Source organism: Coptis chinensis, chromosome 4 (assembly GCF_015680905.1).
Source record: "Coptis chinensis isolate HL-2020 chromosome 4, ASM1568090v1, whole genome shotgun sequence".
Classification (NCBI taxonomy): Eukaryota; Viridiplantae; Streptophyta; class Magnoliopsida; order Ranunculales; family Ranunculaceae; genus Coptis; species Coptis chinensis.
In genome coordinates, this window is record NC_141459.1 from 25,421,827 (window position 1) to 25,435,095 (window position 13,269).

Below are 13,269 nucleotides of genomic sequence, written 5' to 3' on the forward strand. Positions count from 1 at the left end.
AGTATATAATATGGAGCCCATAAATGCTGACACATAATTTGGGATTAGGACGGTAGTGCAACAATGGCCTTTAGTGTAATAAGCCATTTGTTGGCCGGACTTGGGCCATGTGTTCCGGGAGAACATGAGAAACCCAAGCCCGTCGGAGGCCCAACCCTAATTTCTCCTCATGGTCCCTATTGTAGCCTATAAATAGAATACTCTCTCGGGCGAAATTCACTATTCAATCATATTAGAAAAAGAGGCAGAAAAAAGATAGATCCAAAAATTGGATCTAGCTTTGTGAGAAAGAAGGGGTAGATCGTTGTCCACACAACGGCCCAATCTATTCTAAAGGAATACAAATGTAAGATCAAGGGGTTGATTGTTGATTCAGATTCATAAAAGCTTGGATTCTCCGGTGTTATCAAAACCGGATCTAAAAGGTATGTTCTCATCCCAAAAATCGTGAGAACCCCATTGATTCCACAGACGTAGGTTCCATGATTTGTAGAAATATTCGTTCTTAAAATAACGGTTCCTACAATCCCAACCAAGTCATAGCATGGAAAGATCGAATAATACAATTGGTGGGTCTCACAATGTTGACCCCAACCCAACTGTGAAACGGGCACAAAAACAAGGGAAGAAACATAGCATAATCGACAAACTAAAATAGGCATAAGAAGGTACTTATGCCTCATACTCTGGCTCGTGCTAAACTAGACATTAATGTCTTGGGAAGGTCATATAGCAAATAATGATCGGCTAGAGCAAGGAAAACGTCATAAGTGGCGCCATTTTAGCGAAAAGAAAAACACCACTCCCCCTAATATATTTTAGCATGATTAAGAACATGACCGTTACCCGTTAAGGGACAAGCTACCAAGGGCTACATTATATGTCCCTTGGTCCTCTACACGGAAAAATGCCAGCCCCATAATTATCATGCTAAAAGCTCATAGTTAAAGGCGGAGAAATTATCCACTATGTAGGCCCATGGGTCTTGAATCTCGGCCGCATAGGAAGGTCAACAACAAATGCCAACAAGAACTTGGTTATTTCCATTGTTTCCTCATCAATGTTGATATCCATCCGATAAAAAGAATTTACAATGGTCATAAAAATACAAGGTAAGTACGGAGAATAAAGTTCATCGAACTTACCATTAAAGATTGCCATCCCGCTTTGTATTATTATTTCACAAAACCACCACCATAGGTGTCACTTTGGAACAAGTCTTCAAAAGACTGTTCCGATATTATACGAGGGGATGTCATTACCAAACTACTCTCTAAAACAGTTGCAATCGATCCAGGAACAACCCACAAAAATTCGGAATTTTTCGTGCCTAAGAAGGTCAGGGCGCGGGGTGCACTCAACCTATGCCTTGTATGGGTGCAGGTCGCACCCAGGAGCAAATGTACTTACAGTGTTCTGGGCGCGGGGAGCGCTCAGGTTTGGTCTGGGTAGGGTGCGGGGAGCACTCAGGGGGAATTCTAGTTCAGATGTTTTTGGTAGCCAGTGGCGCTCAACCGAAGCCCGCCAGCGCTCCGTCTTTGAAAAGTCTTTGAAGTGAAGAAGAAAAAGAGGGAAAAATTGGGAGTGAAGGGTGAGAGATGAAAGTGAGATGTAGTGTGGGTTGTGAGTGTAGAATGAAGGAAGTTTATATAGGTTTTGAGTTTCCAAAACGAATTGGCAAGTTGCCAAAAAGTTTTAAGGCAATTGCCGGAAACAAAATATTTCCAAAACAAAAAATGAAAACAACCCATATTCTCTATTCCAAAACAAACCTAATATCTTTTAGGTTGAATTTAGGATAGTAACTACCTAACTCATTGAGATTTCATCCTACCACAATATCTACTCATTGTCATGCCAATATCGGCAACATTCCCAACAATCATCCACAAAACTACTTCTAAAATCATGCTAGAAGAAATAATACCACCCCAAAACAATTCGGGAAGGTGGGATTAACAATAAAATCGACGCACAATTTGAAAAGAACCAAATTATATTAAACTTGAAATTCAAATACAATTAACTACCGAATTCAAATCTAACTACTGATTTCAAAAACTTAACATCCAACTAATAAAACAATAAAACACTAAATAACATCAAAATAACAAATTTTTCTAAACAACTAGCCACGTGATGAAGATGGACCTTGAGATGAAGATTGGGCCTGGGATGAAGATGGGCCCGAGCCATCCGTCCTTTGGCGACGATGCTCATGCCTCTCAGACTCATCTAAACTAGAACCCCCCAAGGGTGGCATGCGTCGTAGAATCTCTACTCGAAATAGATGTTGTGCTTCCATCTCTGCCTTTATCTCTGTATAATGCGCAACCTGATGTTGAAGGAGTGTCTCCATGTTACACAAGAGATCCTCCTGACCCTTTTCGAGCATTTCAAAACTCGTCTAAAAGTTATTTTCTTTATTTCGAATTATAATCTGCCTATCCCGTACATCTTCACAAATACCATAAACGCAACGCACGCCAGTATCGCAGCACTGACATATGTTGTAAATCATAAGTACATCTCTCCAAGGCATCTTCATCCAAACATGTCATATCCTCCATTTCCTCATCCGAATCAACCACCCTATCCTCCGCAGAACTTCCAAGTCTTTTGGATACACTCCATATAAATAATTTCATTTGAATGCGTGCAATTTCAACATAGTCCGGCCAGCTTGGTTCCCCCCTAGACAACATTATCTTCGTAATTAAAGCAGGAAATGGTGCAATACTCTTCCCAACTCCTCTAATCATACTTATCAAAAACTCGAGGATACAGAATTCATACCTCTTCTCTTAGCAATATCCAAAGAACGTGCAGACATGTCAAACCGTTGGTTGGTTCGCAGAGATGACTGTCGAGCATAATGAGAATTCGGATTGTATTGGCCCTCCATGACAGTGTCTTTTATCATTGTAGGAACTCCAGTATACTAGGATTCCTGCAAGGTGGCTTCGAGGTGGCTTTCAGATGTAATGCCTAAAATCTCAGCCAACAACTCTCTCGATACTTCTCTCCTAGTCCCAGTCACCTTTATGAAAATTTTCTGACCCTCCAACTCTCTCTTCTTATAGAATTGTTCGACCAAATCGGAGTGGTAGAAATCATCTGTCGAGTACCACAACCTATTCCAATTCCTCCTAATCATCTCGTCATGAAGAAACGGCGTAAAGCGAGTGGCAGTAAAATTAAAGCTTGTTCCAGCAAAATTCTTTGTCTTAGAGCCATTGAAGTTTTGAAAGGATTTGTGGGTTTGAATAAGGTGGAGAAAGAGTTTGAAACCAAACTCACTAAAAACAATCGGAGGAGGCGCAGTGGTTCGGAGGCGGTTCATATTTTTGTGGATTTTGTTAAGTTTTGGTGGTGGGAAAGGTTGGAAATGGTGGTGGGGGTGTTGTGGAGAAGATTTGGAGTGGGTTTGAAATTGGGCGGTTGTATTTAGGTTTTTTTTTTTTTTGTTTTGAATTTGGTGATGGCGGAATTAGAAAGAGGAAGAAAAAGAACGCGATGCGTTCTTGGTTCGTACTGTTGACTTGGGCCCAAGCCCAATTCGCTTTCCAAAACGCCCATTTTTTTCCCTATGCGCGCAAAATTTAAAATTGGAATTCTCGACTCGTTACCGGTCCAATTTTTGCGAATGAGATATGAACACGATCAGGAGAGAATTTCCAATCGAATGATCCATATACCACATTCTAATATAATCGTGGATGACATATAGAAAGGTGGTAAACACCTCGGAATACGTGAATGACGTAAGTTACGCATACGAATGAAATCTAAATTCATAGGTAATGTCAACCCGAATCAAATTATGATTAAACGACATAAATAACAAAAATGGAAAGTTGAACAATCAAGGACATAAAAACCAACACCCCACCCCCAAACAAATTTTAGCCAACAGAGTTTAGAAAATTTGTTTTAAACGTGGGTCTTTTAAAGTCAGATTCCCGAGACTTCCCAGATTACAATTTTATGATTTTAAAACTTTTTACTTTTTATGAATAAGATTTAATATAAGAAAAATGAAAAGCAATAAATACATAATTCACACCAGAGAGGAACATGATTCAAAAACCGAGAAAACATGCAAGAGTGGAAAACGTGAATTATGTTAACCGTGAACTTAGGATTCGGTACTTACAGCCACACACTCCATAGGGAGGGCCCGGTTACCTGAATGGTACAATTACTAATATATAGACGTGAAAGGAAGTACACCAAACAACAAAATGAGGTGTTTATAGTCAGATACTCAAGAGTTTAACAAATAACTGGATATATATATATATATATATATACCCTGCAGTTTTCCATATATCAACAACCTAAAGAGTTGTGGGTCTTTCCATAAATAAATAACATGGAATGCACCCCCAAGCAGAATCAAGCACCAAGATTTTCTATGACGCAACTTAGTGAAATAAAAGCGAAGTCTGATAGATCTAGAACGTGTCGAAAGCATGCACCTTCTTCTTCATCTTTGAACAAGAGGGTGTCCAAGTGAATGATCGTGAGAAAATGGATGTTTGTGGAAGATATGTTGGAGAATGATAAATTTTAGAACTAAGGAACGGAAGAAATGAGAATGTGGGTTTAGCACAAAACTCATTGATGGTGTAGGTGGAACCTGCCTCAATTCGAAAAATGAAGGTGTCAAGTGCCTTTCCCTTGGAAATTATTTCCGTGATAGGAGGATTTAGAAAATCATTAAGTACAGAAGAAGCAAGAGGGTCCAAATTTTAAACTCAAGGTTCCATTGAAAAGGTGGAGGCGTGGAACATTGATGGAAGGTGAATGAGTAACAAGATGATATAAGGTAGGTAAATGGCACTCACCTAATGCTCTCAATTCTAGATCATTTGAATCATTTAAATATGCAAGACATTCCTTAATAGGTGGGTTAGAAGAATCACTAGGATAGAGGGTGAAAAATTTTCTTCTACATCATGGCCGGGGATGAATGGATGTTGATAAGTGGGGACTTGCGAGGTGGCAAATAAGAGTTGCAAAAGAGTTGAAGGAAATCTTCTTCAATTTCATCTACGTCCAAGGAGTCCTTGTCGAAATTATAACTTCCGAAAGAAATGAATTAGTGCATATGATTCTCAGGAAACGTGTTGTTAAAATACTCTTGAGTTAAGCTCTCTATCATGTTAAGCTCTCCATCGATGGTCATATCAGGTAACTGTTTCATCATTTTAAAAACATTAACCTCAACAGAAAGAAGGTCAAAGGACAAGGACATCGAACCATCGCGGCAGTTTATAAGCGCGTTGGCAGTTGCCAAGAAAGGGCACCCTAAAATGATCGGAACAGAGTCGTTAGTTACTTCTGTATCGAGGATAACAAAATCCGCAGGATAGTAGAAATCCTGAACCTTAACCAGCACATTTTCAACTACACCCTTAAGATATTTGATAGACCAATCAACTAATTGCAACATCATTTTTGTAGGTTGCATCTCCTGTAGACCTATTTGTTTATATAAATAATAAGGGAGTAAGTTAACACTTACCCCAGGTCTAATAAAGCAGTGGTCGTGTGAGTATCCCCTAAGGTACATTGTACAGTAGGACGACTAGGGTCCTTGTACTTAACGATTCCATTGTGTTTCGTTAAAGTTTGAAATTGTTCAGTTAAAAAGGCTTCTTTAGGAATCTTTGTTTTATGCCTAGTAGTGCACAACTCTTTGAGAAACTAAGCATGGTGAGGTAACTTTTTAATTGCTTCAACAAAAGGTAAGTTTAACGTTAGATTTTTAAAAAATTCTCTAATCTCGTCAAAATTTGTATCCTTGTTCAACATAGCTAATCTCTGGGGAAACGGTGGTTTCTCTCTATATTTAGCATATGGATCAACTAGATGTCTACCCTTGGCTTTTGTTTCTTAGGTTGTGGTTTAACCGGTACCTCTGGCTGGGGTAGGATCTTCATTTTCTATATCGGTATCTAGTATAATATCGGTGTAGGGACTATCGGTGGGGTAACTATAGGCATAGTTACATTGTTATCAACCACTCTGCCGTAATCCGAGGAAGTGGTGATGGCATTTAGCTCACCTACATTTGCATTTTCATTAGTAGTATTACCATTTACCTCAAAGGTCGTGTCATTGTTTTAGGATTAGGTATCGCTTGACACGAAACACACCTTTGGGTTGTACTTTCTCTTGGGCTAACTGCTGTAAAGAAAGTTGGATAGCTTGTAAAATATGTTGTTGGGTTTGCATAAAGGCCAAAATGATCCGTTTGGGAGGAGTGTTAGCTATAGGTTGTGTGACCGAACTATCGCTGATTATTAATAAGTGGATTTTGATAGTTATTATTTATCTAACGATACCTCTATTAGCATTATAATTATTATTATTATAATTATTATAATTACCCCGACCTTGTGCTTGTCATGGTGGAGCTTGGTTGTTATAATTATTATAATTATCCCGACCTTGTCCTTGGCGTGGTGGAGCTTGGTTGTTATAATTAATGGGTGGATTGTAATTGTTTGTCGGCCTAACATTTTGATTATTATACCCCTGTAGGTGTTACTTGTTGATTATTTCTCCAACCGAAGTTGGGATGTTGTCTCCAAGAGGTGTTAGGAATAGGATAACTATTAATTGAGCAAAGCGTTATCTTGTTGTGATGTTTGTTGTTCATAGGCTTAGAGGGTAATAGAGTTCGGGATGCTCACGGACTCAAACAAAAATTACATGGATTAGAGTTGACATTCATGACGGGGATAGGCTTTTGTTGAACGAAAATAGCCTCTACCTTTTAGTGAGAGATTCGATTAAATTTTTAAGTTCAGGGATCGGGTTTTATCTCAAACATACCGGCCTTAACTATTGTAGAAAAACTAGCGGAGCGGGAGATATCGTTACTACCCCCAATTATTATTACGCTTTGTTTGATCTTCTAAAAATTTATAAGCCTCCTCGAGGCTCCTTTATTGAGGAAACTACCCCATTCATTATGTCATGCACCTCTTTGTGGTGGTGTAACAGATCTCTTGAAAAGGCCACGAACTAACGTGTCTTTTCGCAAGGTTATGGTGTGGACACTCTACAAGAACATCGGTGAAACGATTCCAAGCCTCTGAAAATGATTCATGAGGATTCTCATTGAAAGAAATGAATCTTGGAAAGCATTTCATCGGTCTTCGATGGTGGATAAAATGTTCCATAAATAGTTGAACAAGTTTTGCCCACGAGTCCACGCAATTAAATTTGGCCAATTAACTTAAGCGCCTTATCGGCTAAGGTGAAAGGAAACACCCTTAGTTTAATTTGTTCAGCACCAACCGTAGGATGGTGGAATGTAGTAAGGACTTGGTCAATCCTACGCATGTGCTGATAAGGTTTTTCATGGTCTAACCCATGAAAAATGGGTAACAAATTAAATATATTTGGGGGGATTCAGAAATCCTCCACTGGGTCTGATAGAACGATGCAAGATTTTGGGCTATCATTCATGGCTTTGTAAAAGTCAGAGAAAGGAGACTCTCTTTCTTCAGCCATTATTTCAGGTGTGGTGTGTGGTATATTAGGTAGAGGTGTAGTGAGGGGTATACTAGAAAGGCGTGTTTGTTGACATTGCCGGTTGATTACGTTAGGTGTTTTTTCTTCTACCTGACCTTAATCTCATGCAAGGCTAAGACCAATCTTAACTAAACACGACAACACTCGAAACAATCCTGATATGCTAGTACAAACCTCTAACAGGAGATGCGAGGAGTGGAAGAAAGAAGTACATGAATGCCTCCTTGCTTTGCTTATGAATAGCGCCTTGCATAATGCATGCTCAAGGTGTATAACTAGTTAGAAACACTTAATAACTTGAAGTAATGAAAGTTTGAACTAACCTGTGGAAATCGGGCATTTCGAAGAGAGGGGGGCCAGCTCTGGTCAAACCGTGGGGGCTGGTCGCTACCGAGGTCCACTTCGAGTTCCGTGCTTCGGTCAGTGAGGGCACTCGAACTTTGCCTTGGTAGGGCATGGGGCGACTCAACCTTAGAAGATGTCCAATGTTTTGGCGCCCAAAAACCAAACCTTTTGCCTTGGTAGGGTGCGCTCAACCTTGGTAGATGTCTAGTGTTTTGAAGCGGGTAAGCCCAAATTTGCCTATCGAGGCACGGTCAGCTCCCATGTGTTCCTGCGAAGACAAATTCAGTTAAAAATGGACAACCACAGTTAGAATCAAACAAGGGTGGGTGGGTTTAATGGGACTTTGGAAAGACTAATTATACTAAACGAAAACAATCCTAAAAGGAACTAAGATAGCAAAATGGCCATTTGATAAAAGATAAAATATAGTTTTATCTACTTAATAAGTAACAAGACTCAAACAAAATTAAAACTAAAACTAAACTTTATGTGTGATGATTTTCACTAGCTTAAGAATTGTCGTAATCCAATTGCAATGCTTTTCAGATAGCAATTGGTTCTTCCTAATCCCTAGTTGTTCATGGTAATCTCTACCAACTAACATCTAGCATGTGAAGCAATCAAACCCATTCTCATGGTGAACTAATTACATTCTAGATTGGAATGGAAAATTACAACTATTCTACGCTACCAACAATCAAGCTTTCATCAAGGCTTCCTCAAACCCCTCTAATGGAGGTTTAGCCTAGAGTCCTTAAACTATCATTTCCAATTGAATTTAAACAAGACATGATATCAAGATTCAAAATTTGCTTATTTGAATTCAAATGGAAATCTAATCATGCAAGAATTAATTGAAACTAGTAATGACAAATAACTAAATCTATGAATTGAAACTAAATAATTAATGGAAAATGAAACTAGATTATGAAGAACTAACTAACTTATTGATCTAATGAAGAAATAATAATTGATTCAATAACTAAATTAAAACAAGATAGTAAAAACTAATTAATTAATGGAGTCTAAAACTAGATCTAGAAATCTATGTTAATGAATACCTAAAAACTTAGTTGCTTAAGAGTTAAGTCTTATGTGTTGAAATGGAGAAGACAAGATCCACATTTTAGTGCATGGGCTAAGGAGCCATGTTTTGGGCCGGAAAATTGAGCCCAAAACCCAATATCTTCAGTCCACAGAGGTTTTTTCAGTTGAATTTGACTTCAGCAGACTTTTCATCCACTTTTGCCCCTCGGATTGGGTCAAATTTTGGACCATTGGAAAGCTCATTCCGAGCCAGTCATTTTGAAATAAGGTAGGCCCAATTCCAAGGTCTGAGTCCAAAGATATGGCCTTCGGAAGTTTTGCTGACTTTTGTGCATTGTTTCTGCCCGCGTTGACTTTGACTTTTCAGCTTTGACTGGACTTTAAAAAGGCTTTTTCCCCTTGAATCTTGGCCTTTAATCACAGAACGTCTTAGCAACCAACCCTTTCTCTTTTATCTTGCCAAAGTGACATATTTCTGCACATAATTGACTCCAATGCCTGGAATATATAAAATCACGTAATCTGCATTAATTCTTATTCATTACTCATATAATTGGTCTAAAAGTATTATTGTTAGGGGGTTAAAGCTACAGTTTTAGGCTCTTATCAAACCACCCCCAAATAGTATTTTGTTTGTCCTCAAGCAAATATGAGAAATTAGAATAAGTGACCAAAAATGGAGTTCTAACTACTCTCGTTTCGCCGAGTGCGAATGCATTGACCATATACAACAAGGCCTTAAACCACTAGAAATTCCTTAGTGGACGAGTTATAGCCTCAAGATAGTTTTCTAGTGAATGTACTCACAAACTTTATCTATACTACAACGACTAAGAAATAAACTATTGTTTCCTTATTTATGTCACAATTATCTATACATCTCACTAGCAATGAATATAGAATAATCGAGTCCAAACCTAAGCTAATATATGCATAATAATCAATCATCTACGAATAAACATATATACAATGAGTACTACTATGAAATGCACTAGCAGGTCTGTTTCTGAAAACTCCGAATAACGCTCTTAAGTAGGTCCTCACATAAATGTCAAGTCAAAACCACTCTAATTTTTCCGCAAAATTTTGCTACTCCAAAGGTGTAGTCAAGACACTTTACCTTACAATCTCAATGACAAACAAGAAAGCATGGAGTCGATCAAACACATCTGCCACTTACTATCACACTAACTTATTCCTAATTGAGCTAGATGTCTTTATTAGGTGTTCATGCGAGGATTAGGAGATGGTTTAAGAAGGAAGGAAATGGATATTAAAAAAAAAAACAAGTCTCGAGTTAATAGGGTTTTCATATTACATAACTAGAGAAACCCTTGTTCTTTTGCTTCTACACTTTATTTCCATCCTTAGCCTTTTTATTTTGGCTTTTTGACTCCTTTATTCTATTTTTTTGGAGTTTTATTTTGTTTCTATTTTTCTTTTTCTTTTCTTTTCTTTGGATGGAAACTTCTTTTCTTTTTCTTTTTCGAAGCAACTAACTAATTTTTGTTTACACAGGTTTTTCTCTTCTCTTTTCTTCACTCATCATATTCTCAGACTCATTCTATAATGGGTAGGTTGATTTTTATTTTGTTTTGTTTTTGTAAAATGTTAAAGGATTTACGGTTTATGAAAGGCTAAAGAAAGGCTCAGAGGGGCGACTAGCAGAAAATAATTCATATGTTTGAATTTCTTGCTATATCGATCCAAAGAGGGCCTAAATTCTCGCTTAGGATATGATATAGTGATCAAGCAAGTGGACGTATGATTTCTCTATCCGGATTTTACTTCTCCCTTGTTGTTTATTTCTCAAGCGTTTCACTCATATAAGGTTTTAGGCTATATTCTCATAGGATTTGTGGAATAAGTACTCTAGCCTAGATTTGAAACTTACTACCAAACAATTATAGATACTCATACAACATATTTATAGATAGATGCAAAGATTATTACCTACATATTAACCTAAGTTTCTAAAAACTATTCTAATGCAAAAGCTACGTGAGGCTTCTAGATTATTGAGAGCATAGAACTTAGCGTTGTATTATAATATTTTTTAGAAACTTAGGTTAATATGTAGATAATAATCTTTGCATCATTCTATAAATATATTACGTGAGTATCTACGATTGTTTGGCAGTAAGTTTCTAAAATCTAAGCTAGAGTACTTATTCTACAAATCCTGTGAGAATATAGCCTAAAGCCTTATATGAATGAAACGTTTGAGAAATGACACAAGGGAGAAGTAAGTCCTGATAGAGAAATCACACGTCCACTTGCTTGATCACTATACCATATCTTCAAGCGAGAATTTAGGCCCTCTTTAGATCGATATAGCCATAAATTCAAACCTATGAATTATTTTCCGCTAGTCGCCCCTCTGAAGTTGATAACTGTAAAAAGATAATCTTACTCACGAATAAAGCAATGAACTCTAAACGAAAGTAAAACTATAAACTGTTACTTATACTAGACTTATCAAAGGCTTTGACTTTTCATCTTTTCACCGGGCTTCATAAAGGCTTTGTCTCCTTGAATCTTGGCCTTTATCACAGAACTTCTTAGCAACCAACCTTTTTCTCCTTTATATCACCAAAGTGGGACATTTCTACACATAATTGAGTTCCATGCCCGAAATACATAAAAGCACATAATTAGCATTAACTCTTATTTATTACTTTCGCATAATTGGTCTAAAAGTAGTATTATTAAGGGGTTAAAACTACAGTTTTAGACTCTTATCAAACCACCCCCAAACAACATTTTGCTTGTCCTCAAGCAAATATGGGAAATTAGCATAAGTGACCAAAAATGGAGTTCTAACTAATCTCATTTTGCTTTGAGTCGCGATTGCATTGACCATATGCAACAAGGCCTTAAACCACTAGGAATTCCCTAGTGGACGAGTTATAGCCTCGTGAGAGTTTTCTAGTGAAGGTACTCACAAACTTCATGTATACTACATAGACTCAGAAATAAAACAATTGTTTCCTTATCTATGTCTCAATTATCTATACATCTCACTTAGCAAATGAATACAAAATAATCAAGTTAAAACCTAAGCTAATATATGCATAATAATCTATCATCTACGAATAAACATATTTACAATGAGTAATACTATGAGATGAACTAGCAGGTCCATTTCTGAAAATTCGGAATAGCGTCCTTAAGTAGGTCCTCACATAAATGTCAAAACAAAAACCACTATGATTTTTCCGCTCAAGTTTCGCTACTCCAGTGTGCAGTGGGCACACTTTACCTTACAAACTCAATGACACACAAAGAAGCCAGAGTCGATCAAACACATCATCACTTACTATCACACTAACATATTCCTAATTGAGCTAGAGGTCTTTATTAGGTGTTCATGGGATTAGGAGATGGTTTAAGAAGGAAGGAATTGTATATTCAAAGAGAACAAGTCTGAGATAATAGAGTCTTCATATTATGTAACTAGAGAAAACCTTATTCTTTACTTTTGCTTCTACACTTTGTTTCCATCCTTAGCCATATTTTTTTTTCCTTTTATTTGGCTTTTGGCTCCTTGATTCTATTTTTGGAGTTCTAACTCTTTATTTCCTTTTATTTTTTTTATTTTTTATTTTTTTATTTGGATGGAAACTTACTTTTCTCTTCTGAAGCAACTAACGAATTCTTGATTTCAAAGGTTCTTCTCTTTTCTATTCTTCATCTCTCTTCTCAAACTTATTCAATGAATTGGGTAGGTTGATTCTTTTATTTTGTTTTGTTTTGTAATAGGGTAAAGGATTTGTGGTTTATGAAAGGATAAAGAAAGGCTCAGAGGGGCAACTAGCGGAAAATAATTCATAGGTTTGAATTTCTGGCTATATCGATCCAAAGAGGGCCTAAATTCTCGCTTAGGATTTGGTATAGTAATCAAGCAAGTGGGCGTGTAATTTCTCTATCCGGATCTTACTTCTCCCTTGTGTCATTTCTCAAATATTCACTCATATAAGGCTTTTAGCTATATTCTCCACAGGATTTGTAGAATAAGTACTCTAGCCTAGATTTCATAAACTTACTACCAACAATCATAGATACTCATGTAACATATTTATAGATAGATGCAAGGATTATTACCTACATATTAGCCTAAGTTTCTAAAACCTATTCTAATGCAAAAGTTACGTGAGACTTCTAGATTATTGAGAGCATAGAGAAATAAAACAATACCAATATTCCTAAGTGTATAGCATACTTTTTATTTATATTTTTTAAAAAATTTGAATTTTTTAGCTAGAAAACAAGTGCATATTATACATATCTATATCCTAACAGATGCCTTAATTACACGTGCTTCTA